Below are 10,821 nucleotides of genomic sequence, written 5' to 3'. Positions count from 1 at the left end.
AAGTTGCTTTCTGGAGGCACAGTGCAAAGACAGACAGGGTAGACCTGAATTCTGACCTGTGTTTGCTGGGCCGTGGCTTTCCGCCTTCTCCTCTGCATGTTGTAAAACTATTTGCAAACGAAGCAACTGACAAAGGATTAATCTCCAAAATATACAAGCAGCTTATGCAGCTCAATATCATAAAAACAACAACCGAATCCAAAAATGGGCAGAAGACCTAAATAGACATTTCTCCAAAGAAGACATACAGATGGCCAACAAATACATGAAAAGATGCTCAACATCACTAATCATTAGAGAAATGCAAATCAAAACCACAATGAGGTATCACCTCACATCGGTCAGAATGGCCATCATCAAAAAATCTAGAAACAATAAATGCTGGAGAGGGTGCAGAGAAAAGGGAACACTCTTGCACTGTTGGTGGGAATGTAAATTGATACAGCCACTATGGAGAACAGTATGGAGGTTCCTTAAGAAACTAAAAATAGAACTACCATACGACCCAGCAATCCCACTACTGGGCATATACCCTGAGAAAACTATAATTCAAAAAGAGACATGTACCACAATGTTCATTGCAGCTCTATTTACAATAGCCAGGACATGGAAGCAACCTAAGTGTCCATCAACAGATGAATGGATAAAGAAGATGTGGCACATATATACAATGGAATATTACTCAGCCATAAAACGGAACAAAACTGAGTTATTTGTAGTGAGGTGGATGGACCTAGAATCTGTCATGCAGAGTGAAGTAAGTCAGAAAAACAAATACCATGTGCTAACGCATATATATGGAATTTAAAAAAGTGGTACTGATGAGCCTAGTGGCAGAGCAGGAATAAAGCCACAGACGTAGAGAATGGACTTGAGGACACCGGTGGTGGGGGGGAAGGGTAAGCTGGGACGAAGTGAGAGAGTAGTACTGACATATATACACTGCCAAATGTAAAATAGGTAGCTAATGGGAAGCAGCAGCATAGCACAGGGAGATCAGCTGGGTGCTTTGTGTCCACTTAGAGGGGTGGGATAGGGAGGGTGGGAGGGAGGTGCAAGAGGGAGGGGATATGGGGATATATGTATACGTATAGCTGATTCACTTTTATACAGCAGAAACTAACACAACATTGTAAAGCATTTATACTCCAATAAAGATGTGAAAAAAAACAACCACCAAAGAGGGCTGGGTGCTTGGAGGACAACACGTTCTACTGACTCTGAGACCCCCCCACCCCACCCTTCCCTGGGCCTATCTTCTGTCTTTCTAAAGCCCTGTCACCTGCTACTCTTGTATATAGTTGAGCAAAATAAAATATACTTGTGCTTTAACACCCCACCCCCAACTAAAAAGCCTTGGGGCAGGAGTCAGGTGGAGTTCCTGTTTTCCTAGAACCATTACTAATCTGTAGTGACAGATATCCGAGCAGTGCTTGCCTGGGGCAGGGTGGGTAGATGCTTTGTAGGTTGGAAATGTTCTCTATCTTGCTTCTGGTGGTGGTTCCACGGTGTAATCATCTGTCAAAACTCACCCAATTTTATGCTTCAAACGTATGCAGTTTATTCTCTGTAATTATATCTCCATGAAGTTGTTGATTTAGAGCTCCATACCTTTCTGCCCTCAGCTCTCAGCCCTCAGCTTTAGAATATAGTGGCCCCTGCACACACACCCTGATTGTGTGTGGGTTTTTTTAAACTATTAATTAGTTATTTACTTTGGCTGCGTTGGGTCTTTGTTGCTGCACGCAGGCTTTCTCTAGTTGTGGTGAGCGGGGGCTACTCTTCCTTGTGGTGCGTGGCCTTCTCATTGCGGTGGCCTTTCTTGTTGCAGAGCACGGGCTCTAGGCACGTGGGCTTCAGTAGTTGTGGCACGCAGGCTCAGTAGTTGTGGCTCGCGGGCTCTAGAGCGCAGGCTCAGTAGCTGTGGTGCGTGGGCCCAGTTGCTCCGCGGCATGTGGGATCTTCCCAGACCAGGGCTCGAACCTGTGTCCCCTGCACTGGCAGGCGGATTCCCAACTACTGTGCCACCAGGGAAGCCCCTGATTGTGTTTTAATAAAATAATCACATCATTGCCTCCCTAGGTAGTTCTTGAAACAAGAAACCATAGGCATGTAAGTTAGTTTTTATTGTGAAACTTGGATACTCTTCCTTTATATCTGTGTTCCTAAGGGCAAAGTCAAGAGTGAAATTGAGGCAGTTTGTTTTAGCTAATGAAATATGAAAGAGAGTGGTGATTAGTCTTGTCTCTTCAAACATGTAAGCGCTGGGACAGGGCAGGGACAAAGGTGATGTCCGTCCTAGAATCTCTCAAGCGCAGTGATACCACATAGTAAATACGTACTTGTTTACTTGTCACTTGACTGAATGGATGCTTTTTTCCCCTTTAGTTTTTCCAAATCATCCCTGTTACACAACTGCTCTTCTCCCTGTTCCCCCCAAAACACACACCGGACGTGTTAGCCAACCAGGAAAAATGTCTTCCCAGTCACTTTACATCCCCAGTTCTGTGCTCAGAAAGGTCATTTCTGTCCGGTTCCCTGGAGCCTGGGTGAGTTGACGGATGTGAGGGCTCAGCACCCGTGCTTGTCAGGCACAGACCCCCACCATCCCTCTCCTTCCCTTCCCTTGTTATATAATCATCAGTTAGTTCCAAGTTATTCATTAACCAGCCTAAATCTTTCCCAGATTTGATTTTCCTACAGCGACCAAATGAATCATTCACAGGTATGTGAATTTCCTAAAGGGATCAGAATCAAAGAGTTTCAGATTCTCAGTGTTTAAGATCCTTTCGGTAATAACTGAATTTGTGGTAGAAGCAAACTCATTCTTTAGCCCTGGCCTGTGTCTGCAGAGATGGGGGCTTCTGTGTGACAGAAACATTAATCCTGAGTCCCCAAGTCAAGCCTCATCAGATCCCACTGCCCCCCTCCTTAGGCTGGTACACTTTGTCCTCTCAAGTTTTATCCCTGATTGACTTCACAAATAACTCTGCTCATAAACAAACATAATGAGGTAATTGATTTGTTCTTAAGAAATTTACAAGTGCTTAAAAGGCGTCAGTAGGATAGAGGCCCGTGCCCTGGGAACTAAAACTTACTGTGTTGGTCATCTTTAGTTGGGGGATCCTGTTTGCCTTGAGAAAGTTGTTTACTTTGGTCCGATAGATCCCAATCCGAAAGAGTTCCCAAAGAACCGATTTTCATAAATCTACTCACTGAGTGTCCGTATTCTTATCAGCAGCTGCATCCATTGTCCTAACCGAAAAGCAATCAAGAGTATAAAGGAGATACTCGTAAGTTTTACGTTAAAAAAAAAATTATTTGAATGTGCATTTTCCTTGGGCAGAATTCTTTTAAAAGTGTCATTCACGTTCTCTACTCCGAGTAAATGTTACTTGGAAAAGGAAAGTTATTTTAAAACATGTCATTCAATTCAGGCATATTTGATACGCGGAGAATCTGGTACCAGTAATTACTTGACATCTAAATGTCTGGTGAATAAAATACTTACTAAATTTTGACAGTTACTCAAAACATGTTTAAGGCCAGTCGAGGTAGCGGTGAGATCTGCCTTCAGTGATAGTGGAGTGACATGGCAGGACACGGTGCCAGGACAGTCGGCTCTGCTGGTGGTTGATGGGAAGGGACCTGGGGGCTCAGGGACAGGCAGAAAGCAGGGGCAGTTGCTGTGAGGCCCCGGTGGGCAGGAGATGAGGCCAGGTGGGAAGGATCGGGGGCTGGTCTTGACCTTTCCTGTCTGGCTTGCTGAGTCCCGGCTCTAGATTACGAAACATGTTCTGGAAATTATTTCCAGCGGGCACACATCCTTTTGGTGACAGCTTATTTCTGGATTCCCAGTGCAAACGCCTGGGTCCTGATGACATTCAGGGGTGTGTTTTATGGCCCATCACCTGATTAGTCACTGAATTCTGAGGACTCTTCCCGCTGGCGTCGGGACAGAGCACATGAGTGCAGGACAAAATAACTTGTTTATTTCCTCCAGGCTCCTCCTAACAGACCATGAAGTCAGAGCCTCCCCTGCCTCGGTGCCCCCTTTATGGAGGTCCCTAGCCGTGTGGAAGTGAAGTGCTGGGGCCTTGCCCAGGGAAGTGGCCTCTAAAACAGAGATTTTTGAGCTCCTTAGAGGGATATTTCAAAGTTTATGTCTGAAAAATTTCAGTCATCTCTGAAAAATTTTGGAACACAAAGTGACCCTGTAACTGATTCTTACAAACCATCCTCAGTTTTCCTTTGAAGAAGAGTGCTTTCATTCCTTTTCAGTTCTAAGGCAGGGTGGGCAACCTTGAGGGCAGTGTGCAGGGCGTCTTGGGAGGTCAGAGGGTATGCTGAGAGGCAGGGTCCTGGTAACAACAGACTTGAGTTCAGATCTCTCTCTACCTCACTACCATGTGTAAAATAGGCAGCTAGTGGGAACCTGCGGTATACAGCTCGGTGCTCTGTGATGACCTAGATGGGTGGGATGGGGGGGAGGGAGGGAGGTCCGAGAGGGAGAGGATATAGGTATACACGTAGCTGATTCCTTTCACTGCACCGCAGAAACTAACATTGTAAAGCAACTATACTTCAATAATAAGACAAAAATAAATAAAACGGGTATAGTGATAGAACCCCCTCCCAGAGCTCTGGAAAGGCTGGACAGAGAAGCTGTATGTACAGCGTCGAGCACAGAAGGGCGTGCACGCGGTTCACCGGAGCTGTCCCGGCTGTTGTTATTTGTGATCATTTCTGCGAGGAGCAGAGGACCCCCGATCTGAAGCCACTTCCCTGCTCAGAACACGCCTCCCCAGGGGGCCAGGAGGCACACTAACCGAGCAGAGCGGTCACCTCACAGGCTCCTTTTGTCCCAAGTGGTCTCTTCCCCTTCCCCTGAGGTTGGCGGCTGGGTCTTCGGCCTGGAGCCGGGGCCACGTGCTGCGGTGAAGGATGGCCGGGGTGGGTGTTAACTTTCTGCAGCCTCTCCTGGGCCCGGGCTGCGCTGCAGCTCTGGATGGCTTGCTCTGATCCGGGCCCTGCTAGAACTCCGTGTTTGTCCCCGCAGACGTCAGTAAAATGAGCTGCTCCGAAGTGCCCCCTGCGAAGATCCTCGAATAGACGTGAGAGCTGAATTGCTCCGTATCCTGTGAATATACTTGGGGGCCGAGAATTCCTGTGCTTGATCTGCTCACGATTTGCTCCCGAAACAGCTGAGTCGCTGACTGCAGCCCCGGGCGGGGACTGCACTCTGCTAGTGGATAAAGGGCCCTGGGACGTGAAGTCACCACGTGGCCACCCATATCCACGCCTCACGCCATCCTTTTCCCTTTGAAGAACTAAAGCATTTGTTTGATCTGTGGTCATAGCCACACACCACGTAAACCCACCCCCAAGCCCCACAGTGTAGCCGCTGCAGATGTTGGCAGCTGGCAGCCCGGCTGAGGCTCGGACGTCCAGGCAGAACAGGAGAGGCATTTACACAGCGGGCTCCGAGGCCCACTGCCTGGGGTTTCAGCCCAGCTCTCTTCGCAGGCACCTGGCCCTGGGCAAGTTCTAAAACCTCAAAGCCTCATTTCTTCACTTCTTAAAAATGTTTTTAATTTTTTGTCCGCACCCCGCGGCATGCGGGATCTTAGTTCCCCGGCCAGGGATCGAACCCTTGAACCCGCGCCCCCTGCAAAGGAAGCGCAGCGTCTTAACCACTGGACGGCCAGGGAAGTCCCTCATTTCTTCGCTTTTGAAACATGGGAAATGCTATTTAATTCAGGGGTGGTGATGAGGATTAGAGCACGTGGGAGCTGCCAAGCTCCCGACCCCTCTGTGAGGGCTCCGGAACAAGAGTGGTTCTCTGGTTCGTGCAGCTGACCAGGGCAGGGGGTCGGGCCCCTCGAGGGTGTCGGCGCTGGTCCTAAAGGCCAAGACAGGCAGAGTGGGATGGGTGGGGGGCCCGTCAGAGGAAGAGCAGGCAAGCGTCCGGAAGGACAGTCGGCTGAGGTTGGATCTTTTGCCATCTTGGGACTCTTGTGGCCTGACGCCCTTTCTTGTTTTCCATGGATATGCTCTCCCCCCTCGGAGGGCTTTTCTTGGGGGAACCCTCAAGCAAGTCTGTATTTGAAAAGTATTCTTCTGGTCTGCCAGAATGCTCCCCCAAGACAGGAGTCTGAGATGAACGTGGAAGCCCATCAGCGATAAAACATTCCAACGCTAGCTTTGATCTGTCAAAACCTGCACGGTCTCAGGCATGCTTTGGTGTTGGCACCATCACCAGGGCACACTGATCTGTGGGCTTTGGCAGCCAGCCCCTGGACGAGCGGTGGTTTTCCATCCAGCCGGCCCTGACACATCTGTGCCGTGAGTGTTTCCTATCGGGTTGGGATGAGGGGATAAATGTCAGAGTGCTGAGGACATGAAACGGGAGACCTGTGTGTCTTGGTGGCGCCTTGGGAGAGGGTTAAAATCTGTCGAAGTGCTGGCATGTCTGGGCCCCAGGGGTGGACCAGGTCGACGGTTTCATGTTTTGTGAGGTGATCCTCTTACGCTGACTTACTTACAATCCTTGCCGCTCTCGTTGCCACTGTGGGCAGTCGGGTTCTTGTTGCCTGAAGACATAAAGGAGTGAGTTTGGGTTTTATCAACATTGTCCAGCTTCGGGGCATTTTGTGAGAGCTTCTCCCTGGGAATGAACAAGAGGGCTCATGGATTTCAAGGCAGGCTTCTTCGCTGGTGAAAGCTGGTCAGAAAATTGTCATCAATTCCAGCATTTGGCTGGTCCAGTCGAGCAAGAGACGTGAAATGGGTGGGCACGGGAGGTGGGCTGCAAAGGAGACAGAGGGACTCAGAAAGCTCTCGTGTGCTCCTGTGCGATTTTAGATGAGGCACTGACACATGGCAGACGGCTCTTCGACAAGCCCGATGCAGCCTGCATCCCAAACCTACAGCTCCCACCGTGTGGAACAGGCTCCCTGCACTTGTCACCGCTGAAATCAAGCAAGCACTCAGCTCTCCTAAGGACTGATGCCAACTGAAAACATACCTGTGCACATTTGTGGCGGGTGGGGGAGGAGGAAAAGCAATATAGGTGGTCTGGTTTAAACCCTTCCTCATTAGAGCCCAGCTTCTCTTAGCTCTTAACCAAATGGGCCTTTGTATGTTGGTCTGTGTCTTCACTTGTTTCATATCCAGCTTCTGTACCACCCTGGGAGCTCCGTAAAACAGAGACCACATCTCCTGGATCTGCCCCTGTGACCCCCGGGCCTAGCACAGTGCCTGGCACTTAATAAGTGCTCACTAAAAATGTTTGACGAGGGAATGAGTGACCTGAGGCCATCATTTCCAGAAGAAAAGTGGTAGCAGAAGACATTGCCTTTTCGGGAGTTTAGCAGGGATACTTTAGCGATGCAGCAATCCCTGGTACAGAGTCTAATTCTGACGGGACTTCTACCCTGAGCAAATTAGTAAGATGGGGGTTCTGAGTGTCATGTGAAAAGCGGCTAGTAAATGCCCAGCAGAGGAAAATGAGAGCTGGCTGGAAAGGAAGTGTGAATGTTGTTGGGAGTGCAGAAATCCCCGGGCCACCCCTTCTGCTTCATTCACACATTATCACATGATTGCCTTGGCCTTGATAAGGTTGGCTGAAATCCGCAGAGCAGTCTCTCCTCTCCATCCACTCTATACGTCCGCGCTCTCCAGCGGGGCTGGGCAGGTGTGGGGCACTCTGCACCCCGCACGATGACCTCTGGGAGCAGTCCTTCACACGACATCAGACCAGTGGGGACCTCATAGCTCGTGTCGTAGAGTAGGTGTAGACAATACAGTTCTCACACGTAATCAGAGTCTCAGCTACTCGGAACATTACTCTAATGCTTGGGTTTTTCATTGTCGCTGATAAAATGTTCATTATTGTAAATTAGTGGGTGTAGAGAAAATGTGTCATTCCTTTTGGCTACCAGGACCTTTCCTCTGGAGGAGAATTTTCTGCCTTATAACTTCAGGCAAAGAATTCATGCTGTTATCTTCTTGTTCAGGTAATTTATAGAAGTTTCTTCAGAAGTATGCAAATAATACAGGCACACTTGGTAAAAATGCTAAAAAATGGCATCTAGGTAATTGCTTTAGTCTTTCCCTTTGTTGTCTGCATGGAGACCCAGCGTGAGGAAACAAAAAGAAAAAAAAAAATGAAAAAGAAAAACTTTTTGAACACCGATGAGTAAATTGAGATGAAACCTCTGATGCCCTCGAAAACTGCATCACCGCCCTGATACCCACAGGCGTGAATGACAGACAAGCTACTGATATTCAGTGTCACTGGGTCTCCACTGGATATCAGGATGCATCGTTTGATCTCAGTGTCTGCCGTCCTGTGACTGTTCTTAAAGGAAGGTTTCTAAGGCCAAGGAGGACATGGTCCATCCCCTTCATCCCGGCAGTCAAGTCCTTTAACAGGGCCGCAGGGCCCCGGAAGAGCCAGCGGTTCGCTGATGCTGTCTTAAGGATGCCGCTTCCTCTGGTGTAAAGGAGCCTTGCGGTTGGACGAGGAGCACAAACCTTCCTAATCAGCTTGCTGGCTGCGTGGGCTGCAGGCCGGTCCCGACTCAGGCTGTCCACTGCCTGATTTGCTGAAAGAAACCCTGCTTAATGCTTGCGGGAACTCGTTCCCCCTGCAGTCCTCTCTAGCCACGCCCCCTTCTCGGTCCCCAGCCGAGCAATGCGTTGTCTTGTTTCCACCTGGAATCCCCCATCTCAGCCGCATCCCATCCTTTAGCATCACTAAAGCGGCACCTCAGGGAAGCCTTTTCTGCTCGCTGCAGACCCCATGCCTGTCTCCTGTGCTCGTGGTGCGCCTCTCCGTGTCATTCTGTATTTTCCCTGTCCTAACGGGGCCCATCACGTTGCTTTGTAATTGCTTCTTGGTTTGTCTGTGTTCCCCACAGACAAAGTCACCGAGACTTAAACTCGGTGATAACAGGGGAAACATTTCTTTTTTTTTTTTAATCAGTCATCAATTTTATACACATCAGTGTATACATTGTCAATCCCAATCGTCCAATTCAGCACACCACCATCCCCACCCCACCGCAGTTTAACAGGGGAAACATTTCTAATCATTGCCCTCCCCAAGTCTGGCCTACAATTGCCATCAATAAACAGTTATTAAATGAATCAGTCATTTAGCCAAACTATGTAATTCATAAGCACCTGTGATGAGTCTAGAACAGTGCTATGAGCAATGGGTGATTCAGAAGAAGAACAGCCCTGGCTCAGCCATTTCCAAGTCTTGTGAGTGGCCTTGGGCAAGATGCTTTGCTTCTCAATCTGTCTCTTCATCTGTGAAAGGGGATTAGAACAACACCTTCCCCAAGATGTTTCAAGGATTACATGAAATAATTAACATAAAGCACTTGGTACAGAGTAAGCAATCCTTGGCACAATTATTATTATCTTTCATCAAGAGGTGAACTGGCCAGCAGTAATGAAGGATCGAAAGTGAAAGAATAGGAAATCAAAAACATAGTTTCATTCATTCCTCACATTGATATTCTGCTGAACATTAGAGAAAGGAAAGATAGCTGTGATTGGAGAGAGCAACATGGAAAGCGTGAGACAATCTCTGTCTCGTGTGTTCTTTTTAAGCCAACACATAAGTAGGACAGTCAAAATGCCTGCTCTGTCCTTGGTGTTTTGCATATGATGCCATTCTCATTCTCTAATCTTATATACTTAATCTAATCCACATACAACATTTACATATGCCTTAAGTCTTCACAGCAGCTGTTACGAAGTGCTGTTATCCCCACTTCACAGATGAGGAAACAGACAGAGAGGTTAAGTCACTTGCCCGAGCTCACCCAGCCGGTGGGTAGTAGAACAGCATCAGAACCCAGGCAGGCTGTCTGCAGGGGTCACTCGGCAGAACTGCGCCTCGGAGCATACAGTGTGCCCAGCACAGTGAGAGGACAGGATACCAGAGACGGCCCTCCGGCGGTTTACTGCTTAGGCAAGGACTTGACAGTCGCACTGAGAAGTAAATAACACCTGGCAACAGAGGAGAGGACGATGGCCAGGGTGGGTTTCCTGAAATGGACTTGGGGACGGAGATGCGCTGCAGCATGTTTGTCTGGATAAACATCTGGGAAGGGGGTGAAGGAGGAGGGGGCAGACGTTCTGGGGCGGGGAGGACGGAGATCGGGTGATCGGAGACAATGAACCTGACCACGTGCAGGATAAGGTGAATGGGAGAGCCTGAGGGCGATATCCATGAACCACAGGACACTTACGGTGAAATTTCACCCTCCACCCAGTTCCCCAGCTGGATGACTAAGATGCGCAGTGATGCAGTGAAGGACATGCAAAAAATCACAGCAGCTGAGACAGCTGGGAAGTCCTTAGGGTGCTCCGCGTTCTCTCACGTTCCGCTTGCTATTGAAAAATGCCGCAAAGCAACCCTTCTGGTGTCTTCGGTGGGATGGTGCTACTATCAAATCGGATGTGGATCCAGGAAGAGAGTGTTGCTGGTTTGTTCAGTTACCACATTAACAGCAACTGCTGCTGCTTTGATTTGCCCCTGATATGATAAGAGGCTAATTATATGACAGGGTGACCCACGTGGCAGGATGATTTCCGTTGTAGCAACACAATATTCACCTGGACTGCAGACAGTCAAGCCGCTAATTCAAGATGCAATCTTTTCCAGAGACTCAGCCAATGTAGCGAAAAACAGCCTTCCCCATTCCTCACACGGACTCTCTCCAGTTCTAGGAAGCGTGACGGGTTATTTTCTTTTCAACTACCGATTTAGAATTTATTTACTGATGACCTTTTTTTTTTATT

General features: G+C 48.5%; 1 protein-coding gene and 1 long non-coding RNA gene across 3 annotated transcripts in view; one reads left to right on the top strand and one right to left on the bottom strand.

Annotated features, from left to right (window-relative positions):
• RETREG1 (reticulophagy regulator 1) overlaps positions 1-10,821 on the top strand; it is a 125,220-nt gene that overhangs the window by 58,874 nt on the left and 55,525 nt on the right. The gene's annotated exons all lie outside the window — the stretch shown is intronic.
• Positions 1-10,821, bottom strand: part of LOC309623433 — a 34,494-nt gene that overhangs the window by 18,746 nt on the left and 4,927 nt on the right. Inside the window, exons 2-4 of one of the 2 annotated variants that reach the window (XR_014241378.1) lie at positions 3,512-10,807; positions 3,099-3,255; positions 2,343-2,427 (exon numbers count right to left, since the gene is read on the bottom strand). This is a non-coding gene — a long non-coding RNA (uncharacterized lncRNA). Of the gene's footprint in view, positions 1-2,342; positions 2,428-3,098; positions 3,256-3,511; positions 10,808-10,821 lie in introns of those variants that run through there. The other variant, XR_014241379.1, reaches the window with a different exon arrangement.

Source organism: Balaenoptera borealis (assembly GCF_965194805.1).
Source record: "Balaenoptera borealis genome assembly, chromosome: 2".
NCBI lineage: Eukaryota > Metazoa > Chordata > Mammalia > Artiodactyla > Balaenopteridae > Balaenoptera > Balaenoptera borealis.
The sequence above is the reverse complement of the archived record's forward strand: the minus strand, read 5'-3'. Positions and strand labels throughout refer to the sequence as shown.